The sequence below is a fragment of the Monodon monoceros genome, unplaced genomic scaffold (assembly GCF_005190385.1).
Source record: "Monodon monoceros isolate NGI ecotype Baffin Bay Population unplaced genomic scaffold, NGI_Narwhal_1 Super_Scaffold_12, whole genome shotgun sequence".
NCBI lineage: Eukaryota > Metazoa > Chordata > Mammalia > Artiodactyla > Monodontidae > Monodon > Monodon monoceros.
In genome coordinates this window covers 126,302,941-126,315,388 of record NW_021703768.1, presented here as the reverse complement: position 1 = coordinate 126,315,388, position 12,448 = coordinate 126,302,941, and the positions used below count along the sequence as shown (strand labels likewise).

The following is a 12,448-nucleotide window of genomic DNA, read 5'->3' as shown; positions in this document are numbered from 1 at the left end:
ATTAAAGACTGCCAAACATTTCACAGCTACTGGGGTTGGGGGGTGTTAAATAGTTGAGAGACCATCAGTGAACCGGGAGTGGGGAGCAAAGTAGAGGGATTTGGGGAAGGATTCATGAAGGACAGGGCTTTGGATCAGAAGGCCTGTGGGAGATGCGTTCCCTCCCCACAGGAGGTTCGGGGCCAAGGAGCTGCACAGAAGCCCCCTATGGGATTTGATCCTCCAGCGTTTCCTGGGAGCCCCCTAAATGTTCAGGGACATGTGGCCCCCAGAAGATGGGCAGAATCAGGGTCTTATCTATTTAAGCTGTCCGTCCCTTGGGTCACCACCTTGGCTAGGGCAGGTCAGCATCATCTCAGGGCTAGACAGATGTGTCAGGATCAGGACACAATTTACAGGGCCCAATGCAAAATGACAACGTGAGATCCCTTCAAAAATTATTATAAATTTCAAGATGGCAATGGTAGAGCATTCAACCAAGCATGGGGCCCTTCTAAACACTGGGCCCTGTGTGACTGCACAGCCGAGTCACCCATGAAGCTGGTCTTGGTCAGAATCTTGTTCTCCTGCAGCTCTGATAGCTACTATAGCAGAGTGAGGGACATTATGCCCAGGGTGCCCCTTCCTGCCTGGAGGAACCCTTTTCATTGCACAGATGGAAGCAGTGAGACCCCGAAAGGAAAGGGGTTATGTCCGAGTTTATGCAGCAAAATGAAGGTTGTTCATGGGAGGGGGGAAAGAGGGCTGCCTGGGTTGTGGCTGACATGGATGAGCTCATGACTGCCTTAGCAGGGAAGGTCAGGAAGTGGATGTGTTGGTGAAAGTCTGCTCAGCAAGTCCTCTGGAGTGCTGGGCTCTGCCCAGGACCCAATTTTTCAAGGGGTCAGTGAGAAACTGGGAAGTATACAGAGAAGGGAGGAGAGACCCAAGAGAACTGGGCTTTACTCTCTGAGTTGATGTAACCAGGACGGCTCAGAATGGAGGAAGAAAGGACCTGGAGAGTGACTTGAAGGTCTGAGTTTGGGGCGGGGGACAGGGCAGACCTAAGACCTGAGAGAGAAAGCTGCAGGCACAGAAATGGATTCCAACCCACCCATAGTGAAGTGCTCTCTAGAGGGCGGTCGTGAAAGAGAGAGTGAGCTCACCATCACAGAAGGTATGCAGGTGACTGCTGGAGGTCCCCAGTCAGGGATGCTGCTGAAAGGATGCCTATCCCAGGGAGTGAGAAAGTTGGTGCCCTCTAGGTGCCCCCTAATTCCAAGAATATGCTACATCAGACCTAGATGGAAAGCTTAAAGTTTGGGACTAGGTATAGGAATTCATTTGTTCATGTGTTCATATGTTTGACAAATGTGTATTAACATTCCTCCTTTGTGCTGACCCTGTGTCAGGTACTGAGCGAGGCTCTGCACTTGGGGTGCTTACAGAAAGGGAAGGGGGAGAGGCAGGTACGAATCAAATGATCACAAATAGGGGCAAAATTACATCTCGGTGAGGGCCAAGAATCCGGAGAGTTTTCCCAAAGGGAGGAGACATGGAAGTCTTGCAAGAGGAAGTGACATATGAATCAAGGCCCTGGGGAGCAGGGAGGGACACTGTGGGCAGAGGGACAGTGTGAACAGAGGGGTTGAGGCTGGAGGGGACACGTGGTCCTCCAGAACTGAAAGACCAATTTGGAGTTTAGTGATGGGGGGGGCGCACAAGACGGGGGCAGGAGAGGAGTGTGGAGAGAGACAGAGCAAGGCCCGGCAGGACAGACCTGATGAGGGGTATGGGAGGTTGTTATCAAGGGTTTTGCGTGGTGGAAAGGGGGCTGTGGCTGGTGTGTGGAGGATGAGCCAGAGGAGAGGTGGGAAGCCTGAAAGCTGCAAGGAAGCTGGGCAGGGGTCCAGGAGTGATGAAGACAGTGTCCAGAGCTTGGGTGGTGGCTGAGGGATGGGGGACTTTCCAGGCAAAGCAGGGACTATTTCCCTAGCCAGGGAGAGAGCAGAGTTAGGGAGGCCTAAGGCCTGGGGGCCCATCCCAGCTGCTCCGTGGTACCCTGAGTGCTGTCCTCTCCCAGGGTGGAGGCAGGAGGTGCCTGCCTCTCCACAGACACCTCCTGGGGCCGGCCTCCACCCACCACCACCCCACCTTGGGCCTGCTCTTTCCTGAGCCTTGGGTACTGGGAAAGGTGGGACAAACTGGCCCCATTTGCTGGATGAGGAAAGGAAGCAGGAAGCACAGAGAGGTCTAGGTGCCTGGCCAAGGTCACAGAGGCACAGAGCTGGGCACAGAAGCTAGGTGTCCTGACCCCACTGGCCTTTCTTGCTGCCCAGCCAGAGCGCCCAAGGGGTCCTCAGCCAGCCCTGCTGATCCTCCAAACGGCACCCCTGGTCCATGTAGTGTAGGAGTGCAAGGCTATCATACATTTCGTAGCATCCTGATCATACAAGACCCTTAGAGAGTCAACCCACTCATTTTACAGGTAGGGAAACTGAGAGCCAGAAGCCTCAAGAAAGAAAGGATTTTTTTCCAAGTTCCCACAGCAGGTCAGTTCTGTACTGGAATCAGACCCAGGTCTTCTGATGCCCAGCTCGGCACCCTTTCACTGCATCTCTCTGAGATTGCAGGGTTTGCCCTTTTACCTGTGCTGAAATAATAACAAGAGCACCATTATTTATTGAGCATTTACTAAGTGCCAGGCATCGTGCCAAGTTGTTTGCATGTGTTAATCTCATTTCATCCTCAGCCAGGTGAGGTCGGGTCATTGTTATCCCTGTTTTGCAGGTGAAGCTGCTAGAGCTCAGAGAAGTGAAGTTACCTGCCTGAGGCCACACAGCAGATGAGTGGCCTGTATGGAAGTTTTTCTTTCCTCTCCAACTGAGCCACCTGGAAGGATAGTGAGCCTGTATGTGCCTCTCCCCTCACCCCAGGGTTTTTCTTAAACTAATACCTGATTCCTCTTCCTCCTTTAGCTTCCTCATGCAAAAGAGCCTCAGCTCCCCCCCACCCTCACCCTTCGATGGACCCCTCAGTCAGAGACCTGAACTACCCCTCATGTGACACCTCTGAGGACACTGTAACCTTGTTTAAAAATTTCAAGCTAGGCGTCTGAAATCGCAGGTCTTCCCCCACCTTGGCCTCTGACTCGCCATGTGACCTTGAGTCCTTGCCTCCCTGGGCCTCAGTGTCCCCAGGTGCCCACTGGGGACTTGTTGCTTTGGACAGCAGTCCAGCTGTGGCGCTGTGACCATGTGTGGGTGGAAAAGCCCTTCCTCGACCATGTCGCAGCCTCTTCCTCTCTGACAGCCCCTTATCTCTGGGAGCAGCCGTTTATTGGAGCCCTCTTTCCCTCTGGCTCCCCGGGTGGGCCCCTCTTCCCTCTGGAAGTCCTCCCTCTGGGCTGCTCTCACACACCCAACCAGGGCCTTCTGGGGTGGGGCTCAGAGACGATGGCCTCATAAAGATCTTGGTGATAACTTGGTTTTTAAATCAGGTTTATGGCCCTGAAAGAAAGAGGCTCTGGGCTTAGCTTCCTGTTGGAAGTGATTTGCTTAAGAGAAGCTGGTGGGCACCACGGCCAGCATTAGGCTTACCTAGACTGCCCCCCCATTCCCAGCCAAGCTTCGACCTCACTCTGTGACCTTGGGCAAGGAACTCTCCCTCTCTGAGCTGTTCCTGAGGTGGAAGTGAGGATGGTGATCTCTGCCCACCTTCAGGGGGCAGCTGTGAGACTCATGGGTGAGTGCTGGAGCTGCTGGGAGCCCCTCCCCCCTCCTCTCTCCCCTCCCATTACGGGCCTCTCCTCCTCCTGCCCCCTTCAGAGGCTGGGGCGCCACCTGCTGTCCCTTTGAGGTACTACTGGAAGGCTCACTGGCTGCCTAGTCTCAATCTTGACGCAAGATGTGCTGATTCCCCTCCCCCTCCCAGTGGAGAAACAGAGGCGTGGCCTGGGGGGGGCAGTCCCTCAGTACACAGCCACTTAGGGAGCGGAAAGGACGCTAGAGCCAGAGACCCAGGGGCAGAATGTGCACATCTGAAGGAGCACTGTGTCTGACCCATTGTCCAGAGGAGATACAGAGGCCAGGACAGGAAGGTCACGCTGTGAGTCAGTGGTCAAGCATGGCCCAGATATCCCAACTCCCAGCTGAACGCATTCCCGCAGCCTCTGGGATGGAGAGAGTCAGGGTGGGGGCGGTCAGCCCACAGTCGACTACCGTAGCCTCCCTACTAGCCCCCTGCCTTGCCTCGCCCCTTGCCCCTGTTAGCCAGTCCTCCACAGCGTACCACCATGATCTCATCGGTGCCCTGTTTAAAATCCTACACTGGCCCCTCCTGACCCTCAGGACAAAAGCCAGACTCCTGTCGGGCCCACAAGGCCCCTTACTGCCTCTCCAGCCTATTCCCCACCACATCTCCTCTCTGTGCCTCAACCATTCTTTCCTTCCTGTTCAAACACACCAGGCTCTTTCCGGCCCCCAAGCTTTTGCGCATGCTGTTCCTTCTGTCCAGAACACTGTTCCTGCCCCTGCATTGTAGGTGGCCTCTTAACCTCAGATCTCAGTTGAAATATGTCTTCCCCAGAGGAGCCTTAATCTACCTAAACAAGAGCCCCACCTACCCAGCCTGTTATTCTGACTCTTTTATCACATTTGTCACAATTTTTATATTATTAATTTGTGGTTTCCTTGGTGTTTGCTTATGAGCTCTATGAGGACAGGGCACATGGCAGGTGTTCAGTTAACTTGAATTGCATGGATAAACGGTGGGAGAAACAGAAGGGCCTGGGAGTCAGAGGCCCCATTCCAGACCCACTGTGTGCCCTCAAGAGGGTTCTGGCCTTCTCTGAGACCCAGTTTATCCAGTGAGGGGGAGATATGTGGCCTCTGAGGGCCCTGCTGTTCTGACGATCCTTGAGCCATCTGTGCACCAGAAGGACACAGTGTTGTTCCCTGGGGCACTGAGACCAAGGCCAGCTGGAGGCTGGGGAGAGGCTGAGGCGGGCAGGGTCTTGAAGCCCTTGTTAGGCCTTGGTGGTGACAGCCTGGGCCAGCATAAGCAGTTCTAGGAATCTAGGTTGGGAATGTGGCCTGAAGCCGCCACCGGTCCCTCTGCCCCACCAGCCAGCCGCTGTGCTGAGTGTCCAGGAGGGGAAGGGGCAGTTTCCACTGTGTGCCTCTTTTCACTCCCCCACCTGTAGGTACAGGGACCTACCAGCTCAGGGTGTGCAGGGAGGAAATACACGGTGCTGGGGGTCAGGAGTCCTGCATTCCAGGCCCCTTCTGTCTCTGCTAACCTCAGGCGAGTCCTCTCTGCTCTCTGGGCCTCAGTTTCCATGCCTGTCGCTCTTAGGGCTCCTCAGGCCCTGACATCCAAGATGACTGTGCCAATGCCTGGAATATGTGTGCTGCATATCCTCACCCCAGGCCGGGGGAGCTTGGGAGGGGGGGCGGCGCCGGGAGCGTGGGAGAGCCAGATGTGGTGGCTGCTGGTGCTGCCTGAGTGAGCACTGAGCTGGCCTACTGGGAATTCTCCCACTCAGGCGCCCTTTCCGGGCCCCCTCCCCCGCCCCACGGAGAGCTCTGGCTTCCGGCCCCAAGCAGCGTGGGTTGGGGGGCTGAGGAGGGGGTTCAGTTCAGCCCAGTTCCCTCCTTCAGAGAAGAACATGGGCCTGAGAGTCTAGACCGGAACCTGGGTGTCCGTCCTGGTCTCATATCACAGTCACTTTCCATCACCGGGCCTCAGGCATCCTGACTGTGCAAGCAGCGGTTGGACCAGCTTCCCTCCACCCCTGATGGTGGACTTCTGCGACAGCAGCTCCCAGCGACACCTGAGAATCAGGCACCTTCTGTGGAGCTTTCTCACTCTGCCCTAGTCCTGGAACAAAACACCTTTGGTGCAGGTGTTATTCAGGCCTCTCAACAGCCCCATTTTACAGCTCAAAACACTGAGGCTCTTTGAGCTCAGATCATGTAATTCGTCTAGGGTCACACAGCTAGGAAGTGGCAGAGGTGGATTGGAACTACCCATATCAGGGCCCAGGTTCTTAATCCCCGAGCATGACACTGTGCAGTGGGGAGGGGACGTGCTGAACCCCAAGGCCTGCGGCTCCTCTCTCCCTCTGTACCCCATCCCACTTCACCTCAGGCAGTGCTCCCCACGCTCCACGCTCCGCCCACCCACTCTCAGCCTAGCCTCTCCCAAGACAGGATTGTCGGAGGCTGGACCAGGCTCCCAGCATCTGGGCAGGTGGGAGACTGCTCGTGGCTTATCCTGTCCCAAGTGGGGGCCACGCTGACCACCCCGGCGTGACGGCACTGCACTGCCCACTGCACACTCCTTCAGAGTACACGGGGGAAACTGAGGCCCAGAAAGCGGAGAGCTCAGCCTAGGGGTACACAGTGGTGGGCTGCAGCTGGAATGAGGGAGACACACTATTTCGAGAACACTTCAGGCACTGTACTTAGCCCTTGAGGTGTGCATTGCAAATCACAGCAGTCTTTCGAGTCATTCCTTGAATTATCTTCATTTTTCAGAGGAGGAAACCGAGGCTGAGAAGTTTAAGTGCCTTGCCCAAGATCATGTAGCTTGGAACTGCAGAAGCCGGGATTTGAAACCAGCTCTGTCTCCGGCTCCAGAGCCTGCCCTGTCCGTCATGACCCTTCTTCCTCAACTGTCTAGCCCTCAGTGAGTGCCCTGTGGTGTTCCGTGTGGTTCTGCATCCCCCAACCCCATCTCAGCTATGAGGAGGCATAACAGTCCTGGTGCCTGCCAAGGGTTAATGGTGGTAGGGGCTAAGTGATTCCAGATGGGCCAGCCGGATGCCTGGGCTGGCCGGAAACCGGCAGCCGCCAGCTTCCCAGGGGAGCCACCAGCGGCCGCCCCCTCCCCTCTGTGCTGCATCTCTGGCCCCCAGCTGTCCCCTTGCCCTGGGGTCCACCAGCCTCCTCTCCCTAGCTAGAGTCCAACTCTAAAACACTTGTAGACAAAGCATCCCAAGGGCCCTCCAGCACAGTGAGTCCACCCGAGTTATGAACAGATGGGGAAACTGAGGCTCAGATAGGACATGGTAACTACCCAAGGCCACACAAGAAGTACACAGCTGGGTCTCCTGACTCCCAGACTATCTATTTTGGGTACTGGGAGTTGAAATGCCTCCTTGTTCTCCCCCACTGACCTGGTCCGAGAAGTTGGGCCAAGGCTTTAGAGGTGAATGAATGGCCAAGGCAAATGCCTGGAGGGAAGTTGTAAAGACTGATGGAATCTTTGGGCAGGAAGGCCTGACCCTGTGGTCTTTGGAGTCCCCCGTATTCCCCTGTGACTCCATTGCCACCAAGCTGGACCAGGCCCCCTCTCTTGGGAGGCTCTCACGGCCCCCACCACATTGCCTGGAGCTCGTCTGAGAACCCTTCTCCCTCTGTGTGGTCCAGCCAGATGCTCCGCTGGGCAGTCCCCACTGGGACAAGACCAAGAAATGAGTGCAAGATAGGTTACCGTGGTTGGCATGAAATCCCAACCTCCTTCCACCCATGAACAGGAACCTGGGGTGAGGCCCAGGAGGAAAAGGGTGTAGACAGAGGGCAGGATGGAAGGAGCTCTGGGCAGAGTCAGGCTCTACCTGTGTGACCTGGAACACTTTTCTTCCCCTCTCTGGGACTCCGATTCCCCATGTGTACAGTAATGGCGGCAGGGTGACACAACCCAACTCTTATGTCCTTTTAAAATGATGCCCTTGGTCAGGGGTCTGTGACTAGAGACACGTTCTGATCTGAGGAAATGACGGTTGAAGAAGTGAGGGGGTGAGAAGCCCAGGGGCTCGCAGAGGAACCTTGGCAGACCTTAGTGCTGAGGATGGAAACGGAACGCAACAGGCACTCGAAAATGAATGAGAGATGGGGAAGGGATAACCCAAGAAGAAGGTGGGACAGGAGGGCCGGTTGACACTGCAGTGTGGGTCTTCCGCTGGGGTCAGATCACCTGTATCTGTTCCGCCATGTGACTCATGAGGCCTGGTTCTGCTTTAGCTCTGCCATAGCTGTGTGAGTTTGCGAAGCTCATCTCACTCCTCTGGGCTTCAGTTCCTTGTCTATACAGTGAGGAAATAATTCTTTCTTGGTAGTCCAGGGATTTTGAGATGATGGAGGAAGATGTCTGGAAATCTGAAGTTTGCTGGATGACTTTGGGCATGTCTCTTTCTCTCTCTATGCTAATTCACCCCTGGACCTTGATTTCTTCTTATGAGAAGTGACTGATAACCTCAGAAGGGCTTTCTCTCTCTTCCAAGTCACCTTTTCTCAGAAGCCCTTTCTGATTCCCTTAAGCCTCTGCGAGTGCCCCTCTGAATGTACTCTCAGCCCCCCTGCCCTCCCTTGGGCACTGTCTCTCCCACTAGCCTAGGTACCCTGAGGTCAGGGACTGTAACTTACTACTGCGTCCCAGCACCCAGCACAGCGCCTGGCACGTAGTAGGTGCTCAACAAACTTGTTTAAGGAATGAATGTCGATGGAATCAACCGGATAGGTTATCAGAGCTCCTTTTACAGATGGGAAAGCTAAGGCACAGAGAAGGGACCCAGCCCCAGGTGCCACGGCAAGGGGAGTCTGCCACCCGAGACAGGCATCAGGTGAGTGGGGCCAGGCCACTCTTTAATAAAAGTGACTCAGCGGCTGGCTGGCGTGGGCTGCGGAATTTCTAAACATCTCCTCACATCCTGAGGGAGCAGGCTACGGGAGGGAGCAAGCAGAGGGAAAAGAGGAAGAAAAACAAGAAACTTGGGGGAAAAGAAAGAGGGAGGGGGAACTAAAATTGAAAACAGACGCACGCGTCCACCCTCCCCGCCCCCAGCCCCCTTCTCCCAGCTGAGCCAATCAGAGGCCGCCCTGCAGCCTTTCCCCCAAAGTGGGGGGGGGGCAGGGAAGCCCACGGTGGTGTGAGCTCCTGGGGCTGCCAGCAGCCCGCAGTCCCTGCCCGCCCAGTCTGGAGCCGGAGAGAAGGAGGGACTAGGAGAGCGCCCGGGCCCCTCTGACCAGCGGCACCCGGCAGCAGCCTGTGCCGAACGATACAGACAGACAGATCCAGGGCGGCCCCTCCTGGCAGCCCTGCTCCTCCAGAGGGATGCTTTGGGAGTGAGGCCACTCCTCACCCCCGTAGCCCCTCACTCCCGCCATTCTCCTGAGGCTCTGGGAGCCTGCAAAGGTCCTCACTGCCCTCCTACCCTGCTGCTGCCCAATTTCAGGTCCAGCAAAGTCTTTCTGATAACAGGAGAGGGTAGGCAGTGAGGAGGTCTTCCTGAAGGGGGTGACAGCCCAGAGCCTGGGACCTTGCCCACACTTCAGAAGGCATCAGCAGCAAGGTAAGTGCTGGGAAGAGGAGGGAACCCCAGCCCCTTGTCCTGTCCCCTTGTCCCAGACTGCGCCTTCTTGGGTAGGTCAAAAAATGGAAAATATTTTTAACCAAACCAGATGGGAGGAGGCCAGGAGGCTGTTGGCGATATCAGGGCTGGAGGAGCCAGCTCTCTCCTGCTCAGGCTGCTTCTGGGGTCGGTGCCCCCTGCCCTCATCAAACAAATCTCAGAGGTTTCTGGGTGCCAAGCGGGGGGGGGGGGGGGGGGGGGGGCCCCCAAAGAAAAAAACCGCCGGGGGGGGGGGGGCGGGGAGAGCTGGGAGGGGTGTGAGAGGGGAATTGAGAGATGGCCAGCAGGGTACATGGCAAGAGGACCTAGCAGGGAACGGGGACCTCAGATCCACTGCCTCTGTCCCTGGGCCCAAGCCTTGTCCCTAAGAATCTGTCTGGCTCTAAGCCAGTCGGCCGCCAGGCAACCTCTCAGGATTTAAATGGATTTGCAAATTTTCCAGATTCCTAAGATGTCCTTCCAAACCCCCAGCGGCTGGGAAAGTGCGAAGGCGAGGGGGCCGTGGCAGGCCCTTCCTAACAGTCACAGTCGTGCAGCCTGGGCCGGGGGTTTGGGATCTAGCAGTCAGATCTGGGGGCCCCTCTGTGAAGAAGGGGGGTTGGCTGCTGGGCCCGTTCCTCTGGTCCCAGGCAGCTGCTCAGGCCTCCTCACTGTCTCCCTCCTTCTTAAATATGAATCTGATTCCTTCTGTGAGTCTCCCTGGTAGAAGGTGCCTATAGAAAGCCCAGACTCTTAATAGTGGCTGCCACTGATCGACCCTTACTGCATGCCAGGACCATGTGGAGTGTTTTATAAGCATGATCTCATGTAACGCTCACCAGCAAATCCAGGGGCAGGGACTGATTTTATACCCAATTTACGGGTGAGGAAACTGAGGCTCACAGCAGCCACAAAACTGTACCACACTGCTCTGCTAGTAGGTGGCAGAGCTCAGGGAGATAGTAGCCTGCCTGCCCCATCACGCCAGACTTGGGCTTTGCGTTCCTGACGGTCAGATCCCAGAATTCCCGGAAGGAATCTTCATGATCCTGCCAGTGGGCATGCCCTTCCTTACCACTTTCCCTTTTCCTTCAAGGACCCTCCCTATTCTACCTCCTCCAGGCAGCCTTCCCACGTTCTTCTAGTCTTCCAAGAGCTTACTACGCCCATCATCCTGGAGCCTTGTTGCTTGACCCTCTCTTTCTGTTCGTGTTCTGTTTACACATCAGAGATTGTTTGGGCCCCAGGCTTCCCCATCTTGTGTTCTGGCCCCAGTGTTCCCAGGAGGCCAGTGGGGCTGAGAAAATGTGGTTGTGAAGGGGAGGAGGGACTGACTGAAGACCTTGTGTTCCCAAGGGTGAGCCCAGAACCCAGGCCTCTTGTCTTCCTTCAGGTGCCTTTCCAGAACCTTATGTGTGTCCGTCCCCCAGACATGTTCCTATATGTCAAGGGGGGTAGTGCCCCTGCCTCTGTGATCCCAAAGTGCACAGAGGCCTCTAACGAGATCTTCTGAAATCAGGCAGTCCTCCCCTGCCTCCAAGCATCAGGGCCCTGAATCCACAGCACTTGGGGACATGCAGACCATGTTGGTCACCATCATGGAGTGCTTACCCTGTGCTGGGCACAGAGCCCGGAACCTCGTACGCCTTATAATCCCCCACAACAGGTTTTTGGAATAGGTATTACTCTTACCCCTGTTTTGTTTTGTTTTGTTTTTTAACATCTTTATTGGCGTATAATTGCTTTACAATGGTGTGTTAGTTTCTGCTGTATAACAAAGTGAATCAGCTATACGTATACATATATCCCCATATCCCCTCCCTCTTGCGTCTCCCTCCTACCTTCCCTATCCCACCCCTCTAGGTGGTCACAAAGCACAGAGCTGATCTCCCTGTGCAATGCAGCTGCTTCCCACTAGCTATCTATTTTACATTTGGTAGTGTATGTATGTCCATGCCACTCTCTCACTTCGTCCCAGCTTACCCTTTCCCCTTCTCGTGTCCTCAAGTCCATTCTCTACATCTGCGTCTTTATTCCTGTTCTGCCCTTAGGTTCTTCAGAACCTATTTTTTTAAGATTCCATATATATGTGTTAGCATACGGTATTTGTTTTTTCTTTCTGACTTACTTCACTCTGTATGACAGGCTCTAGGTCCATCTACCTCACTACAAATAACTCAATTTCGTTTCTTTTTATGGCTGAGTAATATTCCATTGTATATACGTGCCACATCTTCTTTATCCATTCATCTGTTGATGGACACTTAGGTTGCTTCCATGTCCTGGCTGTTGTCTTACCCCTGTTTTGAAGACAAGAAAAACAAGGCTCAGAGAAGCTAAGTGACTTTCCCAGGGTCACACAGTTAGTTGGTAGAGTTGGTATTTAGGCCGAGGTCTACCTGAAACCAAAGACTTAACCCCCTTGCTCCCAGGGGGCTCCCCTGGTCAGAGCAGAGAGTCTCCATCCTCCCACAGAGCCTGCTCCTGGCTCCAGCACTTTCTCCAGCAGAAAGATTAGCTTCAGGCCTGACCTGCTCCCAGGTCCACCCGGGCCCTGGCTTGGTCCTGAGTGAGGAAGGAGACCATCTGGTGAGTCCCCTCCCTTCAGTGGTGATCGGGCAGCCCTCCCTCCTCTGTGGGAAGAAGAGATGAGACTTCTAATTGCCCACAGATGTGGGTCAGCGGAAAGCACCGTGGATTCAGAGTCAGGAGACCCAGCACTGGTCCTGGCTCGACTCAAATCCACTGTGTGGCCAATCTCAGGCCCCCACGTCCTCTTTCTTGCTGCGTCCGCATCTGGAAGGCAGTGGGCACGGTGGGTAAACAACACCAGGTTTGGGCATCTGATGAGCCCCCCTTGGTCTGGCTGACTGTGTGACCCTGGGCTAGCGCTCTGCCTCTCTGGGCGTCAGGCCCCTCCTCTGTGCGCAGTAGGGTGGGATGCAGGGTCCACATGGTAATAATACAGATAAGGTGCTTAGCACAGTTCCTGCATCTCCTGGGGCTGGACTTAATGCCAAAGGCTAAGAGAGAGCAGCTGCTCTCCCCGCCTCCTGCACGGGACGACCTGGCTGT

General features: G+C 55.2%; 1 protein-coding gene across 3 annotated transcripts in view; it reads left to right on the top strand.

Moving 5' to 3' along the window:
* The first annotated feature begins 6,641 nt into the window (after positions 1-6,641).
* The window catches only part of PDGFRB (platelet derived growth factor receptor beta), a 40,923-nt gene continuing 35,116 nt past the window's right edge, over positions 6,642-12,448 (top strand). Inside the window, exon 1 of one of the 3 annotated variants that reach the window (XM_029216228.1) lies at positions 6,642-6,669. The gene's annotated coding sequence lies outside the window, so the exon portion shown is untranslated. Of the gene's footprint in view, positions 6,670-8,946; positions 9,335-12,448 lie in introns of those variants that run through there. The other 2 variants (XM_029216230.1, XM_029216227.1) reach the window with 2 other exon arrangements.